This window comes from Pholcus phalangioides, unplaced genomic scaffold, assembly GCF_987345545.1.
Source record: "Pholcus phalangioides strain wild (caught in Gottingen) unplaced genomic scaffold, Ppha-v1.0 ptg000004l_1, whole genome shotgun sequence".
Taxonomy (NCBI): Eukaryota; Metazoa; Arthropoda; class Arachnida; order Araneae; family Pholcidae; genus Pholcus; species Pholcus phalangioides.
Window position 1 is genome coordinate 21,494,022 of NW_028301597.1, and position 27,801 is coordinate 21,521,822.

The 27,801-nt window shown below is 34.8% G+C and overlaps 1 protein-coding gene across 3 annotated transcripts in view; it reads left to right on the forward strand.

Moving 5' to 3' along the window:
• LOC149086750 (sodium-dependent transporter bedraggled-like) overlaps window positions 1-27,801 on the forward strand; it is a 114,791-nt gene that overhangs the window by 48,622 nt on the left and 38,368 nt on the right. For 2 of the 3 annotated variants that reach the window (XM_089231111.1, XM_089231112.1), the window contains exon 2: window positions 6,123-6,188. The gene's annotated coding sequence lies outside the window, so the exon portion shown is untranslated. Of the gene's footprint in view, window positions 1-6,122; window positions 6,189-26,439; window positions 26,533-27,801 lie in introns of those variants that run through there. The other variant, XM_089231113.1, reaches the window with a different exon arrangement.

Below are 27,801 nucleotides of genomic sequence, written 5' to 3' on the forward strand. Positions count from 1 at the left end.
CCAGAAACATATAAAGTTTAGAAATATTTAATATAGATTTGAAATATCCTCTTGCCAATTTTCAGACTTTAGGTTTCACCTTCACATCTCATCTACAAAGACACAACAATAAAAAAAAAAAACTTATAAATTGTACTATTTGTTTTCTCTGACATCATTCTTATTTAAGAATCGTACGATGATAAAACAGTTTTTCCCGGACGTATAATTCAAGTATATTTTTTAAGAGGCTTTCCCTATTCCTTCAAAAATTTTCATAGCAATTTGTATTCAGTGTCCTTCAGCTATTGTCTTTTTTACTGAAAGAAACACAAAAACTCCGTAGATTTATCTGCCATGTATACAATATTGCGTGGAGAAGTAGAATTCTCAACTCTCTTTGTTTAGATTTCTATTATTTTACGTTATTTATTATTTCCCTGAGAGTTATATGGAAATAGTTCAACCTAAAACGCCTTCATTATTTCAATAAAAAAAAATACGTATGAATTTCACAATTGGTGAAATTGTTTTTTTTTTCTATAAAGATATAAAATCATGAAAATTTTTATTCTGCAGAGTTTAACGGCATTATGCAAGATCGTGTGTGCATGTTTGGTCACGAATCGATTTCGTTATTATTCAAACTAAACGATTATAATTATTATTATCGTGCATTTCGACTGTCCCTTTAGGTACAATATTGTCCTTCATCATGCATGTTATTTTATTACTCGATTTTTATGTGGATAGTATTATTATGTGTATCGAAGAGCTGCAGCCAAAAGAATATCAACAGTGGCCATTTGAAAAAAAATTCTGGAAGCGCAATATATAGACTTGTCATTGGCTATTTATATGATTCATTGCCTTCTCTATACTGTGCTATTATTTGAAATGCTACGGTAGCTGAATGTAGAGACATTGGCCAGTTTCTTCGTAGGTGATACCCTAACAGCCCAAAAAGTTTTAACCATTCACTAAGGGCTGATTTTGCAATGTCTCATTTGTTCACGGTCCCTACGCTTTAGAAGCCCCAAAAACTCAAAACAATATACAGTGTTGTCCAATGACTGTTTTCTGAACCGTTGGTTTTAGACACAACTTTCAACTGGAAAAATAAATGTTTCAAATGATGTCGCCCATTTTAAGTGCCTTTCAATAAAAAAGTTACAAATTTTAAATTTTTATACCCCCCCCCCCCCATTTTCAATTAGAAAGTTGTTGCCCTGTCTCTCCTGTGACCAACAAAAAATGTTCATGTTTCTAAGTGCATTATTCACTGAGATTTTTGAATTTAAAAATCGGAGAAAAAAGGGGAAAGACCAGCATATATAAATAACGACAACGTTTTTCTCCCTCATTTATAATTTATATGCTGTTCTGTCCCAACTTTTCTCCGATTCTTGAATTCAAATATCTCAGTGAATATTGCACTTGGACGCATGGAATTTCTTTTTGTTCGCCTCGAGAGATAGGGCAGCAACTTTCTTTTTGGAAGTTAGAGGGAAATGGAGGGGAACCGTATAAAAATTTGAATTTTGTAACTTTTTTATTACACATTTTTTTTCATTTGAAGGGCATTGAAGATGATGGGTGACATCATTTGAAACATTTGTTCTAATCGAAAGTTGTCTCTAAAACCGACGGTTCAGAAAATAGTCATTGGATATCCTGTATATTTACTTAGGGGCCGTTCAAGTATTACGTCATCATCGATGGGGGTGGGGGCAGGGGAAAGGGGGTTTCCGATTTGCTGACTTTTTATGACAAGGGGGAAGGGGGGTTTGGATAACGCTTACGTCATCAACCACCCTTTATGAAAATATGAGTTAGGATTCAGAGGGGCAGAGCTGATGACGAAATTTTGCTGAGGAAGGGGGGTCAAAAATTGCTAAAAATTTGCTTACACAATACTTGAACGGCCCCTTATTGACAAAACATCTTTGGCCCTAGTCATGTACAGTCAAACCTCGTTAATGAGTCACTCTTGGGAGAGCAAAAACATGACTCGTTAAACGGAGTAAGCCATAGCTGTGCCAATTCCTAATTCCTACCTGAGGACAATTGGCACTTACAAAAAGTGACCCGGTAAGCGGAGTGACGTGTTAACCGGGTGACGCACTAACGAGGTTTGACTGTAGTCCCAATAACACTTGCTTTTCTAAAGACTCCCTTTGAAACCCCCCCCCCCCCCCCATCCCAGGACTTGACTATCCAACGACTTTACGAGATACAAAATATATGATGTAAGAATAAACGTTAACTGAGGAATGAATATACTGTATATGTGACAATTTTTTTATTAATTATTATATTAATTAAAACTCTTTAATCAGTATTTGATACCATCTGAAAATTTTTAATCGAATCTAAAACTATCTAAAAATTATCTTGGTCAGGCTCTCTACTTAGTGCATCACACTTCTACGCGCGTTATAAAGGCAATCAAGATGTATCTCTCTATGGTGTATTCGTCAGTGTATGTGCTTGGATATTGCAAGGAAACCAGGGTTCAATTCCCCGAAGAGACAACAAACTTTTCTTTCGGAAGCTGGCCTCAGCAAAATATCCAGAAAATCTCTTTCCTACGTCTAAAAATTATTTTTTATTTATTCTGAAACCTTTTTGAAATTAATTGTAATCGAACCAAAATCTAAAGCCTTCGAAAAGGTGTTTTTATTCGGATCTTAAACCACTATAAACTGTTTTTAATCGAATATGAACCACAGAATAAATTATTTCCAATCGAATTCATTCATAAACTGATTGATATCGAATTTGAAAATCTCATACTAATTGCATGTTTCTGAATTTTTTATCGACTCTAATGATCATTTTTAATCGAATCTAAAAACCATTTTTAATCGTATATAACGATCATTTTTAATCGTATATAACGATCATTTTTAATCGAATCTATTGATGATTTTTAATCGAGTCTAATTATAATTTTTAATCGAATCTAAAAATCATTTTTTATCAAATATAACGACTATTTTTAATCGAATCTAAAAATCATTTTTAATCGAATCTAAAAATCATTTTTAATCGAGTCTAATGATAATTTTTTAATCGAATCTAAAAATAATTTTGAATCGATTATAATGATCATTTTGAATCGAATATAACGATCATTTTGAATCGAATACAACGATCATTTTGAATCGAATGAAACGATCATTTTGAATCGAATATAACGATCATTTTGAATCGAATACAACGATAATTTTGAATCGAATGAAACGATCATTTTGAATCGAATCTAAAAATATAAAACCAAATAAGTCTGGATCACATGTGTTAAAGATTTCAATATCTAGTGAGAATATAGACCATAGATATAATGCGTGCTATACCCACGCTCTACCCATAGAAACATTAACTTCTTAACCTGTGGAATATATTTCAGAAAAAACAACAAAAAGGAATTTTTTTTCTCTCTGAATAATTACTGGGTGCATTATATGAATTAAAAAAAAAGAGAACTCAATTTTTTTTAAATCTTCACGAAGAAAAAACACAAATTTCCTCGTCACAAGAATAATTGTGTAATCACAGATAATGCACTTTTCAGTGGGCGACGCAGATAAGGGGTTAATCACCGGTCCGATATTTGAAGATGACAACATTTATCATCGTAGCTGCAAAACCATGAATGATGACCGCAAGTCTTCTCCGAAAGCTATTCTACATTTCCGATTCTCGAAACACTAAAGAGGAAATCAGTAGCTACTTCGAAATCTGCATGAAAAAAAAAAAAAGATAAAATAACCGTCACTTAAATCTAGTGGGCGAGAATTTCACGACTCGAGTCACGGATTCGATCGTAAGTCGACCGATTTCTTTACGACTAGACAGTGACGATGTACAATCAAACAAAAAAAAAAGAAGATCGAGGCCACACGTGAAGAAACCGCGAGAAATAATAAAGATCCAAGTTACGTAATATTTTTTATTAGGTAAACATACGTTATCTAATATAGATGACACGCAATAACGGGGTAGAAATACACGGTAATAAAACTTTTTTTTTTATATACACTCGTGTATATCGAATCGAATAAAAGATCGATCATTGGAGATGGATTGCATCTTGAGTTTTATCATCATCTTGTCCTTTAGAACGCATGAAGCACGAAATTCAGCCTTGCGTATCGTTTCCTGGAGAGACTTATTCAATTTCCGAATAAATTAATTAATCACTGATGAACGGATTGGAAAAAAATACTAGTAATTGTATCCCAGATATCATTCGATGGAACAGTCACACTCGGCTGTAATGATATTGAAGGTTCTATGGAAAATGTGTCGTTATAATCGAGGTTGGGGGTTATAAGGTATTAAAGGGGAGTTACGGAAATTCTCCGATGACGTTATATGCCGCTGCTTCTCATCTGCAGTTTTTTTCCCTGGGGGGCTGAAAATAATTATTTTCAAAAGATTTCATAGATGGCGTTTAGATGCGAGTAGGAAAAAAAACGAAAAATTTTCTTCAAAACCGTGAATTTAAAAAACCTCCCATTCTTTATGAGTTCATTATTGATGAATGAAATTTTTGCGTGTGGCATGACACTTAGGACTAAATGATATTTTTATGAATGTATTGAAATTTTCATCTTCAGGTTATACACAGGAAAATACGATGGATAATGTACAATAAGATGCTATCGTGAAATGGCTTTTCATACAAATATAAATTATGCAGGAGTGAAAGAATCTTGAAATTCCATCTTCGTATAGGCATACAGAGATACAGACACATCTTTGACGCTTAAAATAGTAATGGAAACTTTAAGAAAACGTTCTTTGAACCTTATTTAAGGCTAAAATTAATTTTTGTAGTTTGTCCTCGAACCAAATACTTAATTAGAGGTTAAACAGACTAATGTTAGTGATTCCTTTAGAGAGATGACTGCTACTACTTCTAAACAAACCGAACATGCACCTCATCCACATTCCTCTGCGGAATTTCTAACGTATTGGTACGTGTTGGAATGTCCGTGTACGTGTTGGAATGTCCGTGTACGTGTTGGAATGTCCGTGTACGTGTTGGAATGTCCGTGTACGTGTTGGAATGTCCGTGTACGTGTTGTGAACCTAACGTGTTTGACTATGTTTGTGTTAAAGTTTGTTACTGTGTAATGCTTGCTATGTGTTATACAGTAACAAATTTCAACGATGATCACTTAATAACACCGACTAAAGAAGATTAAGAAATATTAATCGTGCAGTCCATGACTTTTAGAAGCTCGAGGTAGTTAGGTACAATGAAAAGAAACTGAATTATGATCAACAATTACGCAACAAATCCTGTCTTTTTATTGTCATTTTTATTGATAGAAAAAGGCAGATGCATTTATTTAATTATATTTCCCGGTGGTTTGAGCTGAACTGTTCCAGCGTATGTACCTAACAATTCGACTTTACTGGGATATATATTCAAGGGAAAAAATAGTTCCGAAATAATTGATAGAAAAATTACTACTTTCGATAACCGATTGTTCTTTTAACACTCATCTATCATTTCAAGCCGAATAAAATTGACACATTCTACTTCTCTTTAGTGGAAAAAGAACATTTGAGATTCATATGAAACTCTATTAAAAATATTAGTAAAATATTCATTCACATGTTTAGGTAAAGATTGCTTATTGGACCGTATTCATGGTTTTTTATGTGTTGAACAACCTTGTTCTTGAGAATTTCATAAAAAAAAAGCACATCAAAAGTGGAAACTAAATGAATGGGAAATATGACGTTATATCCGAGGTCGTTGTATTTCGTTAACGTTAGAAGACGTTTATAAATATTGCACTTGATAGAATTAAAGTTTATAGTTGAATTTCAATAATCTTTTGGAAATAATGATTTAATAAATAATAACTCATCTCAATATACGTAGTACACAGCTCAACACTGATCTTGTTCTCAGAGATATTTCAGTGATTTTAGAGTGATTTCGGGGGCGTTGATTCATAATCTGGTATTGGTTTTGTCAGATTGGCTCTAGTTTTTGAAATGAAGTAAAAATGAAATTTTTCAATGATTGTGTTGAGCAGTGTTATCATTTCCTGTTTAAACGAGACAAATTTGTACAATGTGTTCCTCATATAATATGTGTTTCATTCCTTTATTTCCAGGAGGAAAGGGGATTTTTGAGATAATTTTTCAACGACCGAATTTTTCAAAATATATTATCAAGCATGGTAAGTGTGATACATTGATAATTAGGTTAAGCCGCAAAATTTATTGAACGAAGGAAAACTTTTATTGCTTTTACCGATGAATAGATTATCAAAGTAGCCCATTATTAAGTATGATGCTGATGCCAACTAGTCACAAATAAACAACGCATTTAGGCCGGATGTGCTATCAGTGTTATATTATCTTTACTTAGTCTACATGTTACAACTCCATCGATGACCCTTTGAAGCTTTTAATTCCTTAATAAATACCTGGATGAAAAGAAATGTTATATACAGCCTGCAACAAGATTGCTACTAGATACCATCGGCTTAACCGTAGCGTGAAATACGGACACATGTTCATAAGTCACCGTTGATACCCTTGATACCGACCAGTAGAGCGTATCCATTTCAAATACGTGAAAAGATAGGCAAGAGATAGTTTTACCTTGTTGTAGCATACGGTACATTACAATGCTTGTGAAAGAATTTTTGGACCATACATCAACTTCGCACTGATGGGATCAACGCCAAAAAAAAAAAAAAAAAATTAATCCTCGAGTCACGTACTCTTTTGGAAATGGTGATTTGTCCCGCTAACCCCGTCGATTTCATCGTGGACTAGTAACTCTCTTCACAGCTTTCTTTCAGTTGCATCGTCATTGCATGTATGAAAATATCAACGTTCTTAGAGGTGGCAATGATCTCGTAATTGATGAAATAATTTCACAGCTGATATCTCACTAGGCTCCCAAAGTGTGCGTCGTAGCTCTCAGGGATCGTCGTTAAACTTTTCGCGTCGCACCGAGTGGGGAATGCGGATGCACTCGCTACACAGTGATTTTGCTGGGGTTATATAACTTACCCAACTGTTTTTCAATTAGTTTGAAAATGACTGATATGCACACAGTCGACGCTCTTTAAAACGACCCCACTCGTCCCACTGAAAACGAACGTTATATAAGATGGGCGTTACATGGAAAGGAAGACATCTATGATAGTCTCTATATGAAAACATTTGGGACATCCTACCAGTCGTAATGGAATGGTCGCTATAACGTGGGGTGTCGATATAGCGTCGACTGTATATGAAATAACATGGTTAAGTATATTGTTATATCACTTTGATGCAGGGCTAGAAAAATCTCCAAAAATTTATATGCCCGACTGGACATGTAACTTAAACTAATACATACCCAAATAAATATTTCATATGCCAGAAAAATATTAGCACTGAATTTATATACTTGAGTTTCATTTTAATTCAAACTGGCGGAAGATATCAAAAGTGATATAATTTTTTTAATCGAAATTTTAAAAGAAATGAGAAAAATGAAAAAAAAAAAATGGTCACCAATGAAAATTCTAAAATTTGTCAACGCTATTGGCGTCGGAAAAGAAGTCACCAAGTTATAATACGAGAGTGGTCTCGGTGCGGGCCTAGGATAGGTTGGCTAGATCATATTGCTGAAAAACCGGGCCAGGGCAAGAGAAATGATTATCGAATGAACCAAATTGAACAGATAAATGTTGGTAAGTGTTTGTTAGTACAAATGAAGACGCGAGAGCCAAAATCATGATAACCATTGTACTCAATGGCTCAAACGGTGTTCCTTCAATATATTTCCAAACTCTAATGCAGTAAATTCTGTTTAGTCGAATATATTATTTTGTGGTGAATAAATATTTATAAGTGCATTTTCTGGTGGTACCAAAAATACCGATTTAGAAGACGTGTAAATATGGCAGCATAAGTTCGATTGCGCTCACGACAATTATTGTGCTTCTTGGTATATAACGATAATCCATCTACAACGATTTTTAGAATATCATTATATCGGGATTTCATCGTTAAAACTTTTGTTTTTCTTTGTTACAATGAAGAAAAAATGTCCATGTTTTTTTTTAAACAATATACAAGATTACGAAATTGTGTAAATCGTGACTCATAATATTGAACTCTTTCGCTGATTATGAACCTCATTAAGGAACAAAAAAAAAAAAAGACGTGTCAAGGCTGTCTGTGCACGATTAAATCTTAATTAAAACGTATTCAGCGATACAGAAAAAGTAATAGAAAGAGTTCAATGTATCATAAAATCTACTTCCGTAAAATTGAATTAAAAATTAATAGCGGGAGCGACTATTTTTCCGACATTATATTTGGCAGTATTTTGAATTACGATCACGACGTTTGGAGGTCACACGCTCATCTCCCATCAGGGAAACGGTATCTACTTACTGTTATACATAATAAAATGTAGTGTTTCTTTTCATTCGCAAACTAGTCACAGATGCCGGTGTTTTGACCTAGAAGCCTGCTGTTTTTTTTTTTTTTTTTTTTTTTTGCTTTACATCGAGGTCAAAACGGGATTTTTTATTTTACTTTTTCGTTGACCTGAACTTGTGGAGTACTAGCGGTCGGAAAAACCAGTTTTTTAGTGGACCGGCTGATCTGATGATCGACCGACCGACCGCCCGCGTATTTTTTTCTTTTGATGCTGCTGGTCTCATCTTTTTTTTTTTTTCTGTACTACGCTGATGACCAATATGTGTTGACCATCTATCCCAGGGGGCGCACAATCTCCTTCTCGCGAGCCATAGTCCGCTTAGGGGTTCTATCCGGCCCGCGAACGGTGTTCCGGTTGAAAATTATCAACATATTCAACACGACAAATGCTTTAGGAATGAACATATATTCTTCATAAAAATACTGGAAATCGGGATGCAAAAGGGATATTGTCAATTATCAGAAAAAATTGTTAGAGGCAAGTAAAGTTGTCAATTACTGTCAAAAAATTGTGTGTGCCGCTGTGGTGGTCGAGTGGTTATAGTGACGGACTCGCGATGCGAGGATCCGGGTTCGAACCCCACAGTGGTGGTCGGCCACAGTGGTGAAGTTGGTTTTCTGTGGTTCCCAACTTCAAGGCGCGAATGCAAGCCGATCTCCCCGTTAAAAAGTCTCGCCACAGAGAGCAGCAGGCCTACAACGTTACAAATATTCAATCATTACACTTCACTCACAATTACAAGTATAGATGGCAGCACTGAAATATCATACACAACACTAGCTACACACTCAGACTGTTAGGTGTACACACTCACTTTGTTCCAGACTCTGCCACGAAGCTGGGCTGGAAGAGATCTCGGCAACGGGATAAGTCCGGTGGCAGAGACCCTGGCGTTCATTGCCTCATCATTGTCAAAAAATTGTTAGATGTAAGTAAAGTTGTCAATCACTGTCAAAAAATTGTTAGATGCAAGTAAAGTTGTCAATCACTGCCAAAAAATTGTTAGAGGCAAGTAAAGTTGTCAATTACTGCCAAAAAATTGTCAAAGGCAAGCTTAGTTATCTATCGCTAAAATTGCTGAAAATCGACAATTGCGGAAAATAAAAGGCTACTTACAAGCAGTGTTGCTAACAGTCGAAAAATTTTCCCCCAACTAGATCTTTTTCATCAAAAGCAACTAGAAACCGAAACAAACAGAATTAATTTTAGTCAATATTTAGATGACTATACGTTCCATACTTCCCAGGACATTTCCGTATTTTTACGTACTTTAATAATAGAATACTGGTACACAGGGAAATTTTTTTGAAATAAATTAGAAAAACAACTAGAGAGACAGAGATGGAATTTTTTCCAACCTGAAAAAAGAACATATCTAGTTAGAAAATAACAGTTGGCGACGCTGACTACAAGTCATAGTGGGTAAAAATGTAATTCGCCAAAAAAAGGAAAAAAGAAAAGTTTGACAAATTTGTGCGGTGGATATATTTATATGACTTATGATCGTCATAATTATCATAATATAATTTCCAAGTCATGAAAGTAATCTTAATTCCTGATTTCAGAAGTTCAAGTAATTCTTGTTGAAAATCAGGGGAAAAACGGTTTTATAACTAACGTATGTTGGAACGGCCAAAATTATGGGAATGTCCAGTAAAATACAGGTCATCCCTACAAGTTTCTGATCCGCGAGTGAGAAAAATGCCGTATATCTGATCCGCAGACTGAAAAAGTTTTGTCTATTCCCCCTTATCATGTTGACTGAAACGGACGAAAACAATCTGGTTGATAGTCAAGATGGTTGTGATTAACTCAAGGACGCGAAATTAAGCCTTGGTTTTGTACCAAAAGAAAAATTGCAAATGAGAGAGAGAGAAAAAAGATTCCGTTGTATATGAATTAATTCGAGTAATTTAAATTTTCTTAAACATTGTTGGGCTGTTTTTCATCCTTGAAAAGTTCTCCTTTATTATATTACAACTGTCAACACGCCATTCTTTTTTAAATTATCATTTATAATGTTTTGAAATAAATTTTTCTGTATTTTGATTACATTTTTGTGTGTGAATTGCATTAAAAAAAAACTTCAAAAATTATTCAAAATAATATTATTTTCTTAATATATTTTTTTCCATATCAAGCTAGTAGTCGTAACCCTCTATGACAGGGGTTCTTGACCCTTCGTATGCCACGGACCGCGTGCAGCCAATGAAACGAAGAGCACGGACCATTTTACGAAATAACATTCACTTTTTATCAATTTAAAAAAACGAGTTAATTTCTTTCTTATCAAAGCTCATGGATCCCCCTGAAATGTTTTCAAGGACCCTTAGTATAGAACCTTTGTTTTATGGGCTGGTGTGTATCTGAATATGCACCGCACGTAAAAAAACTCATTTATTACGAAACCGTTCGACATTACGTGCGTATTTTGAGTTAGAAATTACAATTATATACTTAATTATATACTGTTACGAAAAGTGTGTGAATATAGTTCTTATTTATCATTTATTACGTCATTTTCGCCTGTAAATAGTCACTATCTGCGTAAAAATGAAAATTAACTCATTCCTCTGTAAATCTCGCAAAATTGGCAACAAACTTGACGAGTTTGGTGACAACTCTGATGATCTGGCGACGTCATGGCACCGGAGAAATTTATACAAAGAAAAGGAACGAATTAGATCTCGCGGGAATGGTGGAAAACGTTTTCGAAAATTTTTTAATTACGGTATAAAACTGTCTGTTTAGCGTGTATTGTCAAATCGCTACTTGTGAATACGTGTAGGTAGCTGTTCTGAACAAATCTGTGACGTCCGGAACAACACTTGCATATTAATAGAAGTTACATATTATTAGCAATTTGCGCCGTTATTTAAGGGGGGGGGGTGTTGTACAAATTTTTCCGTACTTTCTTACGGGATAATTTATCTATTTTTAAGAAATATTCAAAAATTTGGATTGAATTTCATGCACTTGATTTTCTCCCCCCTTAAATTCAACTTATGGTTTCATCATCATCAACTATTTTTGATCCAATGCTGGATGAAGGTCTCCTATAAATTTTGCCATTTTACACTGTCTGATGCTTTTGCCAACCTTTTGACTCCAGCCACTTTTCGGATCTTGTTAATCCATCTTGTTTGGGGGTTGCCTTCTCGGACTTTTAACGCCACTGGTGTACCAATCAAGAGTACTTATGGTCCATCTGTTGTCCTATCTTCTTGCAATATGTCCAGCCTAAGGCGCCTTGATAAGAATTATAAGTGTTAAAGTTAAAGCTATTTAAAATGGCTATAGTCCAGCCATTTCCAATTTAAAGTTTATTTCTTTCTATATCACATACCTTTGTGTGGCTTCTTATCCAAGTGATTCGTTTTCTGTCTCTGCTTCTGATGGCTTTTTACGAAATAACATGCATTTTTATTTATGTGAATGTTATAACTTTTACTCAACATTCACTTTTATTTATTTTTACTTATGATTTAACAAATTATATAATATATATTCTTCTCCGTAAATTTGTTTTCAGGTTTCCTTTAACTAACATCAGGAAAAATAATTATTTTCTATATTTATTATAATTATCTAGCTTTCATTTTTTTTCACGGTATATACTGTATGCACACATACACAAAACGAATCACATTCCATCGATACCTTAGAAGATACATAGTCGCGTGAAAAGCTCAAGGAAGATGGCGAAAAAAAAAATCGATATCGTTTATGTAAAAATAGCCATACTGCCAAGCTGTAATAACGGGGCCACACCCAACGCATCTATGATGGCACGAACTAAAATAACTGCCTCAAAGTAATATTTTTTGACCATGATTCTCTTTCTTTCTTTCATAAGTCGAATGAAAATAATTTCGTGTACTTGTCGTCGCGACAGAATTTCCATATTTCAACTGTCGCGGAAATGCTAAGGTCATGTCGGAGAGAGACAGAGACGGAGAGAGAGAGAGAGAGAGAGAAAAAAGGTTGCCTCATTTAGTAGAACCATTGAAATTGGCCGTCATTATGTCTGTCGCCATTTGCCCAATAACTCTCAGCGTATTATATGCACAAAACATCAGATTTATCTTTCATTTTCACCCGAAATATTCGGAATTTAAAATACCGGGAATGAGTATGCCCACAATTACAGGCTACTTTGGTGTGTGTGAATAATATGCGTTATACGTGCAGGAGAGAATAACGCCCGAAAAAAACAAACTCGCTTGATATTTATAGTCTACCATATTTCGTCCCTCTCATACCAGAAGCATGAATGTGCGAATGTTCACTTTTTGGGTATATCAGCTGATTGGATCCTTTATTTTGCTAAGTTTTGTCAGAAACGCGAATTTTTAACCGGTATCGAAACGCATGTTACAAAGCATTTTAGGGAAATGAACACTCATAGAGTAACATGGGCAGAGAAAACATTCAAACGTCCTTTCCCACGATTTGGAAATTTGCACATTCATGCTTTTGGCATGAGGGGGAGGGGATGATTTGCTATACAAGCTATGATTATACTCGGCCTAACTTTGGAATGAGGGGGGGCGTTGGACAAAGCAGGAATTATGGGAGGAACCCTGTGAGCACGGTAAAAGATTTTTCGTTTTCCTGTAAATATTATGATTTTTGGGGTCTCAAAAAAGTGTGGGAACGTGGACAAAGCAGGAGGATTCGGTGAGCGGCACCAGGTCAAATATGTTTGGTTAGTAAGGGAATATATGTTTATATTTTGGAGTCACTAAAGTAATGGGGGGGGGGGGCTTGGGCAAATGCCCCACTTGTCCATGTTAAAAATCTAGCTCTGATTATAATATCATATAAATCCATCTTTAGTTCGATCTTGAAAACCGGGATGACAAGATGGGTCGCAAGAAAAAATCGTCACCGTGAGGATACATGTTCAAACTCCGTTGATGGCACAGTGGTGGTCAGCTGAAATTGGTTTTCTAACTTCAAGGAGCGAATGCGAGCAGCTTTACAGCACTCCTACTCCGGTCATATATCGCCATCTATCGGTGGTCGGCCCAGGCGCGCTTGGCAAAGAACTTGTTTCTGATGTTCTTTTGCCAGGCCACTCATTTACATATGTTTCTGTGCTTGTAACCAATTCGTTAGAAATTCCGCAGAGGAATGTATATGAGGTTCATGCACGGTTAAGAAGAAGAACCGGAATGGAAATATTATACTGGTTTTATTTCCTCAACTGCAGGTTACATGTATAAACTGAAATATCATGCTTTATTCAAGAAGTTGAAGTTCATTGTTGTCATGTGTACCCACCGCTCTTACAGGGGAGATTAGGTGCGTTTGGTGCCCCAGACATGAGGGGGCGCCAATTGCACTCTTTACTGGATCGTCAATACTACACAGGGGCGCTAAAATGCGCGTTAGCTCCAGCTGCCTAAGTATTTAGTTGTGGCTGCAGTTCTTGCTCACCAGGAATCGCATTCTGTGCACAATCAACAGCCGAATGGAACATCTCTGAAGGATTACCCGTGTTAAATTATTTTGCCATATTCGGGACAACGCGTACATACAGGTTGGTTATTAATGAAATGATAGTGCTTAGACATTCATGGTGCTTGATCTAATGAACCGATTCGTATGGCACTTGGTATAAATCCCATACAGATCATGAAGTTTCAAACGGTTCATTAGTACAGGCACTGTGAGTATCTAAGCATTATTAGTGTTGCGGTGGTGTTATAACCACCCTGTACAAGAAAAAGCTTCGGTAAATCAGCCGTTATCTTGTCGGCATCTTACAAATCAATTGAACTGAAAGGGATTAATGATTTTCCATCCGTATCGGTAAAAGTCATCGTTAATCCGACATCTAGTGAGAGGGACTGAAAGAGAGCACGGGAATCCTAGAATTAAGATTAGTTCAAGTTAACGTTTCGGTACGAAATTCCAGAAAGTTTTTGTTCGTTTTCAGAATCCTTTTTTTTTTTTTTTCAAACAGCGTGCAACGCATGGTTAAGTAATGTATGAGGATTTGTTCTACCTCTGGCTATGATGGCAAATGGGTTGAATAGTAAAAAACAAAAAAAGAGTACAAAACAAACATAATATATGGATCGTTTGTTTCCACATCACCCGTATACTTTACAACAACCGCATGACAGGAAAAACATTCTTAGAATTAAAAAAAAAGAGGAATTACGAAAATCGCTTTTGAGAATCCACGCAATCATGGGAAATATCGGTGCATGTGCATTAAATAGCCGTGAACGCCATTCATCATTATTAGGAAAATACGGCATAAGGTATGAGAGATGTCGTGATATAATTACGATTGATTATCTGTGTCTTTTTAATTACGGTAGATAGTAATGGGAAAAAAAATATTATATATGTTTATTATAAAAAAAACATATTCACTGACATACAAAGTGCAGAGGAAAGTCTCTTTATCCTGCAATAACCCGCGAACTGTTGATCCTAGAAGCATACTTTGAATTAGAAGAGTTTCCAAATAACGTGTAGCGCAGAGGTGTTCAATCATTTTCTAGACGCGATTACTGCCTGTACTCGTCATCAAAAGAAGAGCACCCTTACAGCAAATTTGACATATGAATGCATGAAATCAGGATGATTTCAATCCTTGAATGCAATGTGTACAAGTTGCTTAATTGGGATTGTTGATCAAGTGCTCACGAGCACAAAATCGGACAGCAGCATCGAGCACTCTGGGTGGTTCGGGGAGCACCGTGTTGAAGATACATTAAATATATTTCAAGGGGAGTGTATAGTTATTAAAATCAAAAAAAAAAAGGTCTTTTTTACGCGCACACTTTTTTCTAAAAACCCCAATGGGAAAGTTGTTGCCCTGTCTGTCCCGAGCCCAACAAAAAATATTCCATGTTATTAAGTGGGGCATTCGCTGAAATATTTGAATTCGGAAATCGATGAAAATCAGGGAAAGAACATATGAAAAGCGTAGAATGTGCTTGTCCGCTAGTTTATGAGATTCTTTGTTATTTTCAGAGATTTTTCGAATTAAAATATCTCAGCGAATATCGCACTTTAAAAACATGGGTTTGTTTTGTTGGCAACAGACAAGGCAACAGATTTCTAATTCTGTTTTTTAGGCCAGGATGAACAAATGAAACATTAATTTTTATATTTTAATAACTACACTAGCCCATGCAATATGAATGACGAAAATCTGAGATCTACACGTTATTCGGATACTTTTTCTAATCGAACGTATGCTTCTAGGATCAGCTGTTCGCGAGTTATTCCACGATGTATATGATTAAAATGAGACAGGAATACATCTTTTCAAAAATGATGGAAAGCTATATTTTGAGCGTCACGGGAAGCGCTAGAGAACGAGTTACATTGACTGGAAGTCAAACAAAAGTTTATGATTCCATCGACAGGAATGTTTGAAATGGAAATGGACTGGACACATTATAGGAAGACCGGACAACAGATGTACTATAAATATTTTGGAATTGGTGCCCTTATTTCAAAGTTCTAAAAAGACGGGCTGAATTTTAAAAACTGATTGTTGAACAGTATGAAAATACCAAAAGGTAACATTGTAGAATTCCGAGTATTACAATAATACAATCAATGAAACACGTTAGAACCAGGTTTTTCTTAATACAAAAATTTTCTATCCGTAATAACGAATTTCTAGAAATCCAGATACTGGGACATGTAATGAAATATGGGACAGTCCTGTATAAGCGGGTCAACTATAGAGTCATGCTTGAATAAAGAAAAATATATATTTGATTTTGTAATTTCAATAATTGTAATAATTTTCAAATTGTTATAAATGTATGAAATGTGTGTGCATGTTTCCCTTCCAATTAAATCTTTTTTAAGGGTAGTACATTTATTTAAAACATGTTCTGTAAGATTAGAGAGAAGTCTCTGCTTTCAATCTAATTAACTGAGTTGAATGCATCTTGACCCAGACCCAGACTCAAAAATTGGGTTTTCCAATATTTTAATTTAGCTGGTAAGGTTTGTTTCTTTTGTATTCAAACTTACGTTTCAAAACGCCGGCTTGTACATACGTAACGAGTGCCCATGACTCGCCTATTTGCTCATTTCGTGAAGGTTTCGGTGCGAGGGAGTTCAACTCAATTTTCATCCCATTTCGAATAGCTTTATTTCTTCTTTCTTCTCATTTTTATTATGGGTCACGGTCGACAAATTAATTGAAAGGGTACAGAATTTACCTCCAGTGTCATTACTTCAGTGTGCTTCATTCTTGTATGAGTGCTTTTTTTTTTATGGCGCTTTCAAGGCTCTCTTTTCATATGTACTTTTGGCAGTTATAAAAGAACATAACAGAGAGAAATGTATTCCTTATATATCACGCCTGTCTATTTGCCGCTCGCTGTGATGCCGAATTAGACTCGAGGTTCAAGGTTCTGTTGCTTTATTCGCAAACAAAAGACTTTTAACGATTATGGTTACAATACTATATAACTTCAGATACATTTACTCAGTCTCATAACGCAATTTACGTATTTTTTATGAACAGGTGTTACAGCCGAATTGACTAAAATGGGACTTGGACGGAAATTTTTCCAGTGGATGTGGATGGAAAAAATACCAATGATTCTAATTCTCGGATGTGCAAGTTTCTATCCATTTTGATATTTTACAGGTTCCGTGTCAAATTGAATATACACTTTTTCAATTAGGTTGAATATCACGCTAATAAATACTGTTATACGAGGGTCGTTGATAAGTGAGGTGAAAAAGGGAGTTTAAAAACTATTTTAGCACAAATTATATTTTATTTTTCAACATATTGTCTGATCCAAGCTCCCCCACCCTGTATCTAATAATTTTTAAAACTCTTTATCCCGTCAGAAATTTATCTTTTCCTCTAACCACTCAAAGTAGTCATTTATAGCTGCGATGGCCTCTTCATTTGATGGAAAAAAATTTTTCCACCAAGCCAAACTTTCAAGTTCAAAAACTGGAAAAAGTAACATGGGATCAAATCTGTAGTATTCAGTAGATGAGAGATTGGTGCAAAGCCTAATTCACGCAACTTGGCCATTGAAATGGTGGATCTGTGAAGTGGAACTTTGGCGCATAAATAAAGCTCCTAATTTCACTAAGACAATCTTGGTCGTTTGACCTGCAGCTGTTCTTTCAAATTTCGCAGAAGTATGGCATAATGTTCTCCAATTCCCTTGACCAATTTTCTGACTGTCTGTACAAACAACGACTTGGGAATCCCAAAAAAATGTGGCCATCACTTTTTCAGTAGACTTGCCTTTTTGGTGCCGTTTCACCTCGCTCCATTCGCTGCTTTAAATTTGTTTTGGCAAGCAAAGCTGGTCATTGATTGACCTGCTCTGATCGATAGGTGTGGTTATTCGGCTGATTCTCTCGGAGTGTGCCAGAATGAGCGTGGGTGATATGATGAAAAAACGGCGTTTTTTGACCTAAATTCAATCGTTATTGGTGTGAAATTGCTAATTTGGCCGTTTACCCCCGGGGGTGTGCCAGAAGGAATATAAGGAACCTGGAAGGGTAGTGTAACTACTTTTAACTCCCCCCCCCCATTATAGCGTAAGTTGAGGCTGTTTACTATAGGTTTTGGAAAATGCTTAAAGTGCTATCAAAGCATATCCATATCATAATATCACTTTTCATCCAAAAAGTTTTTTTTCACGAAATTTCGAATGAAAATGAGTGATAGTAATGGTAATGATGAATTAGGTTCTTTTTTTAGAATGGATCAACTATTGTATTTCAATTCATTCATGTACTGTATCTAAAGGGTTCAGTCAATACGCACACTAATTACCGGAATTTTTTCAATTTTAAACATTTAGAGGATTTTTTGTTTGAAACAGAAAATTGACTTTTTTTTCCGCCAGAATTTAGATCGTTGATTATATTATTTGTTTGGTCCGTTTTGCGATACAGGCTAACGAATCGGCTAACGAAGATGATTCGTTTCTCTGAATCACGTTCGTTAGTTGAAACCTTCGTTAGCCGAAACGTGGTTTCCCCATAGGTTTCTATGGAAAATCGTTTAATTCATTCCAGGTACTGCCCAAAATTCAAAGGCAAGTTTTTTAAAACACAATGAGCGTTCTAAAAAGGACAAAAACTGACCGAAGGCTAAAATGAATAGCTTCAAAAAACCGGATCAATGATAATTTCCAGGAAAATGAGAGACCGAAGATATCTTTCTATTTTACACTATGTACACAAGCAACACCAGCTTTAGTAGACTAGGCTGGTATTGGCACAATCCAGTCGAGTTCGTTCGTAGGTGTCCCTATCCATTTACGATTTAGTCAGCTCATTTCTGTGTCTAATAATTTTCCAGATAGAAAAGACGAGCTTTGAGAGTGTCCAGATCGAAGCTTTGATCCAGATTGTTCAGTTTGATGTTGAGTCTTGTACTTTGAAAGAACGCCAGGCTCCCCCCTTTTTTAATGCATTTTGTATTAGCTGAATCTTTCATTTCCATGAAATGATTCACTCTCAGAAAGAGAAATGGAGGTATATCTCGAAAAAAATTCCGAGGTAGATATGAATGAATCGGACTCGAGTGACTAGCGTAGGCACCCATATCAACGAAAATGTTTGTTAACCGAGGCAGGGGAAAATCACGAAAAAAATCTTCGTTAGCCGAAACATTCGTAAGCCGAGGTATGACTGTATTGCGCTTCCGGATTATTTCGTATCTCTAGCGTCTCTTTCCCCCCCTCCCCCATCCTTTCGTGCTTCGCAAGTTTCTAGGAACATGAAGAAAAACTCGTGAAACGTATTCTGTTGTTGTTCTGAATGAGTTCCTACAAGAGCGACTCCACTTCCGATTTCAGTCGAAAGCATCTTGAAGGAAAAGAAAAACTCTTGGCTTTCCTTTCTAGTTGATACTTCTCTTGATCGCTCACACGTGTGAGACGTATTTGTGCAGTGTATTGTTAGCGTGCTTTTTTAAGTTCTTTATAATGAGTAACAGTCTCGTGGCTTGACTTTGTTCGGCCGCAGCCATCACTTTTGTTAATCACCTGCTGGCGCTCACTCATGAGTATAGTGAGTTCTTTGATAAGTACACAAGAGGCACACGCCATCAACTCCCGTCAGATAAGAGGAATCCATCCGCCATGTGAATGAACTTTCATCCGTTGCATAGTTCTTTTTATTTTCTAGAACATTATAGATTCGTGTGATAACAAATATCTGATGACTAATTAGACACCGTAACATAAAAAAATATCAGGTTTTTCCGCTCATTGCTGATTATGTTTTGAAATTTTTAGACACTGAGAAAAATTTCTCGTGAAATTAAATTTTTTCCCCTCAAATTTAGCCAAATCCATTTCAGATTTTTAAAGAAATTTTGATATATTTTTTTAAAATTTGGATTCTTCCCCATAATTAATAGTATAATTAGAACATATGTGAAAGTTTAAAAGGTACACTTCTCTTTGAAACTACAGAGTAAAAGTTGTTTTAAAAATTTTAAATTATCAGGTAAGTAAAATTTTTATTCAGAATTTTTTTTTATTTGATTAAAAAATTCTTACGTACGTACTTCTTACATCCTAAAGTTATAAGTTCTATTTTCTTACATAATATAAACTATTTCTTGCACAACGTAATCTTATTTCTAGAATTTTAAAATAATTTAATTTCTTACATTTTCAGATAATTTAATTTCTTACATTTTCAGATAATTTAATTTCTTACATTTTCAGATAATTTAATTTCTTACATTTTCAGATAATTTAATTTCTTACATTTTCAGATAATTTAATTTCTTACATGATATAATTTAATTTCTTACATGATATAATTTAATTTCTTTTTTTTTGATATAATTCCATGATATAATTTCATTTTAAGGTCATGTATTTTCTTACATAATATAATTCAATTTCTTACATAATGCATTTTAATTTCTAGATTATCTTAAAAACAATTTAATTTCTAGTATTCGATTTAATTTCGTGCATAAAATTTAATTGCCAACATATTTAAATGATTTAAAGTTTTCACTAATTAGTTATTTAATTTCTTACACGAGACTGAATTCCTTACATGGCAAGATAATTTCATTTTTCATATGAAATGATAATTTTTTTATATGTGATGCTATATTATTGAGTTTCATGTTCTAAAACGTTTCAAAATAAAAGAAAATTTATTAAAATTTCACATTTTTACTCAGAAAATGAAAACAATAAAATAATTCTAAAATAGGAAACTTTCTCCAATTATTATGTGGACCGAGATATTTTTAAAATAAGGCAAAGACTATTATAAAAATTTCGACCACAATAAGACCCCTCGCAATAATATTCTTCGATTTACTTCTATTAAAATCCAGCATGAAATAGTATAATTTAATTGAATATGATATTCATTGATTAAAAAAATGCATAAGCGAAAAAAAACAGTATTTGATTTCGTGTGAAAAGCCTGGAAAATTGCACGAATCTTTGCTTTCATGAGATTAAACCCAGTTCAAGTTCAACGATCGTGATTTCAATATTTATATACACTGACGCGATTTCAATGATCACGCACCGAGCTCTAAACATAGTTCATACCATTTTATGTATTTATTATTAGTAAGTAGATTAAAATATATATATTTAGAGGGAAAGTCCTAACATAGAGTTTGGATCTAATAGAAAACGATATTGAAGAAGCATCAGAATAGATTTTATATGGATGAATGCGACCATGATCTTAGTTCAAGAAACTGTAATTATATTTATATCAGCTATAGTGACATTTTTTTTCCTTACAGCTGATGAATTACAGAAATATTAGCTATAGCGAAATGAAAGGAACGTAATTGTAATGAAAATTTTAGGATCTCTCTTTCCGCGTTTAGGAATTTTTTTAACAAACTTATAATTCCATTTCATCCCGGACCTGTACGGATTTGGAGACCATGTCTATAAAGTAGTGTTTCTCAATCGCCGGGCCCTGATATGTGTCAGACAGGACTGGGGGTGTTTTATTGTTTCATTTTTATCCATTTATTTCCCATTAATCGTGTATGGCCGGGCATTCCAATCACGTAAAAGAAATCAACCGGGCCGCGGATTCCAAAGTTTGAGAACCACTAGAGCAGGTGTTCTTGTAACGTATGGGTCTCGACCCAAACGTGGGCCGGAAAGGTTTGCGAGATGGGCCGTTGTTAAAATTCAAACAGTCCAAACCACTAACAACAAGGAACTCTGAGCTATGGGTCCCGACTCAAGATTTATTCGCAGGGACTTCCGTAAAGGATCGGACGAATCCAGTCCAAGCCAGGGAATATTGAGCTATGGATCAAGACCAAACCTTCATTCGCAGGGGCTTCCTAGATGGGTCGTAAAAGTCCACTAACCAGGGACTCGAGCTATGGTAACGGCCCAGACTTGGTTGGCAGGTGCTTTTAGATTTGTCATAAAATCTACTAACAGCCAAGGGATCTTGAGCCCACATTTTGATGCTGAATAAATAATTATACATTTATTTTATGCAATTATCGAGTAATAATTTTGCAACGAATTTAACACTAAAAAAGTTGCAAATTTTAAATATCTCTGCAATTGTAAATGATCATTCATACAAAAATAAGTTATTTCTTTTTGATAGACTTCTCATTGAATTATCCAATGAAATTTTTTTCACAAAGCGTCTCTTTGTATTTTTCTTAACGGTTATGTGGCATTAACTCTTCTAGACATTGTGTTTCTGCAATGCCACGTTCAGTTAATAATCAATTATTTTACTTAATTGACGTCAGAAAAAATTCAACTATTTTATTTAGTATGGAAAAATAATGATTTTAAATCTTTTACAAATATTGGTGTAAATTATCATGGTGTAAACACGGTAAATTTTTAACTATAAAGTAAAAATGTATGTACTGAAAAAGTGGGCTCATAATTTAATAATCCCTCTGTGTAAAACATTTGTCCCAGATTTTCTTCTCGTCCTTAAATAAATCTGGGAAAAATTTATCCTTAAAATTTCAAGGATATAAAAAAAACCCGATAAACACCCTTTTCCTGCATTTTTAGAATTCCGTTGGAAAGACGTAATAATTGGAATATCCGTTTTATGTAACGGTTATTTTTTTAGTGAAAATTCCTATTTGATTTCAGATCACGTTCGCCTCGATCCTTATAACGAGCCGATATTCATTCAAGACGCGTATTAAAAGCAATACTATATCCTAAAAAGTAAAGCAGAGGAGTAAAGATAACGGTCATTTTCCGTTGTGATAAATTACGTACAAGATCGATGACGCGTGCTTGCCGGGCAATGGCCTGATTAATGCAAAAGGACATGAGACGGCGTGTTATGTCAGATTCGTTGAATAGGAAAAACAGAAAAGAAGAAAAAGAATAGGTATTCAATTGTATTGTATTTCTGATTTCTGCTCTGGAAAATTATACAGGATGTCCTGTAAGTACTAATGCGGCTTTATCTCATCAACCATTGATTATAGGGGTATAATTCTAATTCAAAAACTGCTCAAAGGCGTTCAAAAATTACCATGTACCAGTGTTAAGAGTGAAGATACTGGGTGCCACAAAATAAAAAGATCTAAATTTTCATACGATCCCTTAGTCCTCTAACTTCCAATTAGAAAGCAGTTGCCTTGCATCTTCCGAGGCCAACAGAAAAATAAATAAATGAATTACATAAAAATCTCATGTTTTAACTGCAATATTCACTGATATATTTTAATTCAAAAATCGGAGAAAAGTTGGGAAATAACAGCAAAAAACTAACGACAATGTTCTTCTCCCTCATTTAAGCTGTCCTTCCCGACTTTTCTCCTAATTCGAATATCTTAGCGAATATTGCATTTAAAAACATAGGATCTCTTCTGTTGGAAAAGACAGGGCAACGGACTTTCTAATTAGAAGTTAGAGAACAGGGGGGGGGACCGTATAAAAATTTAGATTTTTTATTTTATGACACCCTGTATTTTCACTCCCAAAACTGGTACAGGGTAATTTTTCAACACATTTTGAGAATTTTTTATATTGAAACCATACCTCTGTGTGACGAACGTTTGATAAGATAAAGGCCGCATTAGCAGTTACAGGACACCCTGCATAATAGAAATTGAAATTTTTATTCTATCTGCTTTTGTTAGTTAAAAATTGTGTAATAAAGCTTAGAATTGAAATATATTTAAGATAAAAAATTAAATAGGTTATACTGTCGACACTCGTTATAACGACATAACGACAGCATTCAAACCACTGAAAACGTACGTTATATCGAAAGTTTGAAAAAAAATTCTTAAAAGAGTTATATTTTCTTTCTGTCTTTATGCAACTAAGTAGTTGCAGTGAAAATGCATCATAACAGAAAATAATGATGAAATTGTAATAATTATATTACATGCACGCATTTAGATATCGAATTCTCCGATATAAATGACGCCCGTCGGAACACAGTCTTGACGGACGAAAAACATGGATTTTTTTATTTCTTTGCAGAAATGAGTTGGGCTAGAGCTTAATTCGAACTTTGTATTGGGTTGAACGGTCTTTTCAAGCCGTTATATTGAATAAAAATAACATGGGACGAATAGGAAAATATAGGACATCGTTATAATGGAACTGTTGCGTTGACTGTATGTGAAAGTTTAATGGTTTCGCAGAGTTATTTACCCCGGCCTGGCGAATGTGATTCGCCGTACTGGGGTTCCCCGGAAGAAGCATCTATTTTCTCAATTAAAAAAAATATATAAATATATATACATTCTACCCCCGGGAGCATCATTGGCCCCGAGGTTTCCAATTCACCTTACAAAACAATTAAAACAATTTACATTGCATTACAATTAAAATAACAGAACAAAAGATTACTACCACTATTACAGCTTACATTGTACCCTCGGGCAGCACCATTAACAACATCACGCGAGCAAGAATTTCATGCTCCCGAGGTTATTACATTAAGACCTCATTATTGCTTTAATAAATATACATTCATACACATATACATCAAACATCGACTGGAACATACTGACGCAAACCAGTTCGAAATATTGAATTTATTCAAGTAATATGACATGAACAAATAAAATTCCTATAATAATATGAATATATTCAAAAATTAAAATGAAAATGAACAAAATATTAACATGTTATTTATCATCATTCATACAACATTTGCTATATGCATGTTACTGTGTCGCAGATGTATTATACGTGATTAGAAACACACACTATTACTTTAAAGCACTTCACTTCCAGCCGTATCGCCGTAGAGGAATTTACTATCGCTGGAGTTGGATCTAAAATATTCCGGCCTGGGAACTGTGAATGTGGTCAGTTAAAAGAAACTGACAATGATCTGAAGAGAAAGGGACCTTTCCTTTTAGCTTAACGCATACCTGCACTCTTGGTAAGAGATTAAAAAGCAGCGATACACACGTGCACGGATCACAGCGGTTATTACGGCCCAGTAATGACATTATGAACCTAAGTACGGAAATTTTTGTCAACAGGAGAGGCTTTTGATCTCTTACATAGTCTTGCAGTTTGATAACAATAACTTATAGGGAAAATATGAGTATGGTTCAACCTTAGCTTCGAAATAGGCGAAAAGAAAACTTTAAGAAAAAAAAGTCCCGATAACCATAAACGAATTTTTCCCCCATGTTGTGATATTGGTCCGTGATTTTAATAACCGGCGTCTACTATACTTTTTTTTTTTTTCATCAAGTCTCTCCCAGATTTCCAAGTTGTGCTTTGCATCTCCTTGGGGGCGATACAAGATTTGTTTATTTACATTCGGGTGAAATAAACAATTCATGATAGCATGTACTCAAACCAACATCAATTTAAGTTATAACCAAAATTTCGAATACAACCGAGTTTTACTGTATTTAAGATTTACCTACTTTCTGCCCAAATATTTTTTTTCTCATTTCCTTATTTTTCAAGGTATATATTTATTTTGATATCATTCAAATCCGGCATTTTTATAGTCAAATCAACGAATATAACCTCATTTCTTCAGTTTAAAGTAAACTTATTTCTCGTATTTCCGAAACATCGCAATAATCCTTCCTGGTTTTCACATAGATACTTTTTCACACGGAATAAAAGTAAATATTAAATAGCTATCGAGATAATTGTGGAAAAACATTTCTTATCAAAACTCGAACGAGATTACATTAACTCTTACATGTTATCCTTTTTTATTTCTTATCATTTTTTGTGCTTTATTTCTTTCTTCCGGCAGGTTATCTTTTTTTTTCTTCTATAACCGTAACTTTTGTCAGTGGCACTCTTATCTTTTCAATTCCACCATTAGTAAATCCTGTAATAATAATAATAATAACAGTACCGGACGGTTATCCTCCGTTAGGATGATAATGATGGCATTGATTATCAAAGTGAAAAGAAAACAGTTTTTCTTCAAGGAAGAGAAAAGATGTTTGCCCGTGTCTTGTCACGGTTACGATGCCAATAATACGGTCGCGGTTAAAAAAAAAAAAATACGCCGGTTATGTGTGTGTTGTGAGAGGTTCGTTGACCTTGCGATGATGCCATAGTGCGATTCCCAGGTTCTTGGGGTGCGTGCTTAGAGCGATCACATGCGTACATTCACAACACAACATGCATGTGAGTGAGCGAGCGAGCGAACGAGTAAGTACGCGCAGGGCATTTCCGGGACACACACACACACACTATCTTTTGACTAACATCTACCTTTCCCTTCCTTAAGGGCCGTATGAGAATCACGTGATGCTCGACTGGTTTATTTATTTTATTTTTATTTATTTCCTTGTTTATTTTTGTTTACGGCCATGTCGATGCCGGGGTCTTTTTCTTCTTGCGCTGCTCTCTCTGTTCTTTTTTTTTTGTTATTAGGAAGGATTCACATGTGTGAGTGAGAGAGGAAAGGAGAGATTTTTTTGTGTGGTTGTGGAGTGAATGGATCGATTTGGCTTTGAACTGAGTTGGTTTTTTTTGTTTGTATCTTGACCGCGAGATCCGCGTGTTTGTTTTTGTGTGTCGGTGTGTGTGTGTGTACGTGCGCGAGTGGTCAGCTCTGTGCCGGTTCTTGTCTAGGGATTTGTTCGGGGGGTAAGTGGTTGTTGTAATTTATTCCTCAAATTAAAAAGTAATTTTACTACTTTATTCATTTATTGCTGTTAATTTATTTTATTACTTTATTCATTTTATAACAAATTTTGATTTTAAATAATGATTTGTAAATTCAGAAATATTCGTCCATATATAAAATTTATCTTCTGTGTGCATGTCTGTCTGTAGGTGTGTATACAAAATTTGGCGAAGATCAGTCTAAAATTAGGTAAATTTAATAAGTACTAAAAAATTATTACTTTTACCGGTGATTAGTTATATTTAGTAGATTTGTACAGAGAACATAGACATGTTCCACAAATCTAAAATTTTAGACTGATCTTCGCCAAATTATACATATATATATGTTAAGGTTAATGTAATAATCGGTTATTACGATACTTACCAATCATCTTGGTAAGTTTGATAAATTTATAATTTTTACCGGCTGATATGTAAATACCCAAGCATCATTGGCGAATTTGATAAATATTTAAAATTTATCTCCTTTATCTCTGATTACGCATAATACCCTAGTGCTCTTGGTGAATTAGATAAATATGAAAAAAAAAATTCCAAATGAGTCTGGTATGATGAATACAGTCGGATTCCGATATAATGATACCAAATTATACGATCGCACTCCGATATAATGATACAGTACACGTATGAATTATCATGTGTAGTATATCATACAGTACAATTTATCATGCTTATCAACAACGCGACGCTTGGGTAGTACGCATAATCACCGGTAAAAGTGATAATTTTTTAGTACTTATTAAACTTACCAACGACGCCTGTAGGTACTATGCATAATCGCTGCTAAAAGTGATTAATTTAGAGAAATTTATGAAATTTACCACCGACGCTTGGGTATTAGACATAATCTCAGGTAAAAGTGATAAATTTAGGGAAATTTATCAACTTGCTTAACTAATAACTTGCCTAAATTTATCAACTCGGCAGTTATGCATTGCTACCGGATTTATCATATTTACCGTAACATATATACCAAAAGAAACTTGACTTGAATGGTATGCTACTTTAAACGTTCATCAGATCTGAACGAATGCCCGAATGGGCAAAAAAAAAAAAAAAAACACTTCGGGCAACAATGGTTGTTTGACCTCAGCAATGACTTTTGAAATGTATGAACACAATGTATGAACACATTGAACACAATGGTTCTCTAACAACGTGTTTTATTACATGTTTATGCACGTTTCTTATAATGGTATGTCTCTTACGCTTCCAGCATTTGGAGAA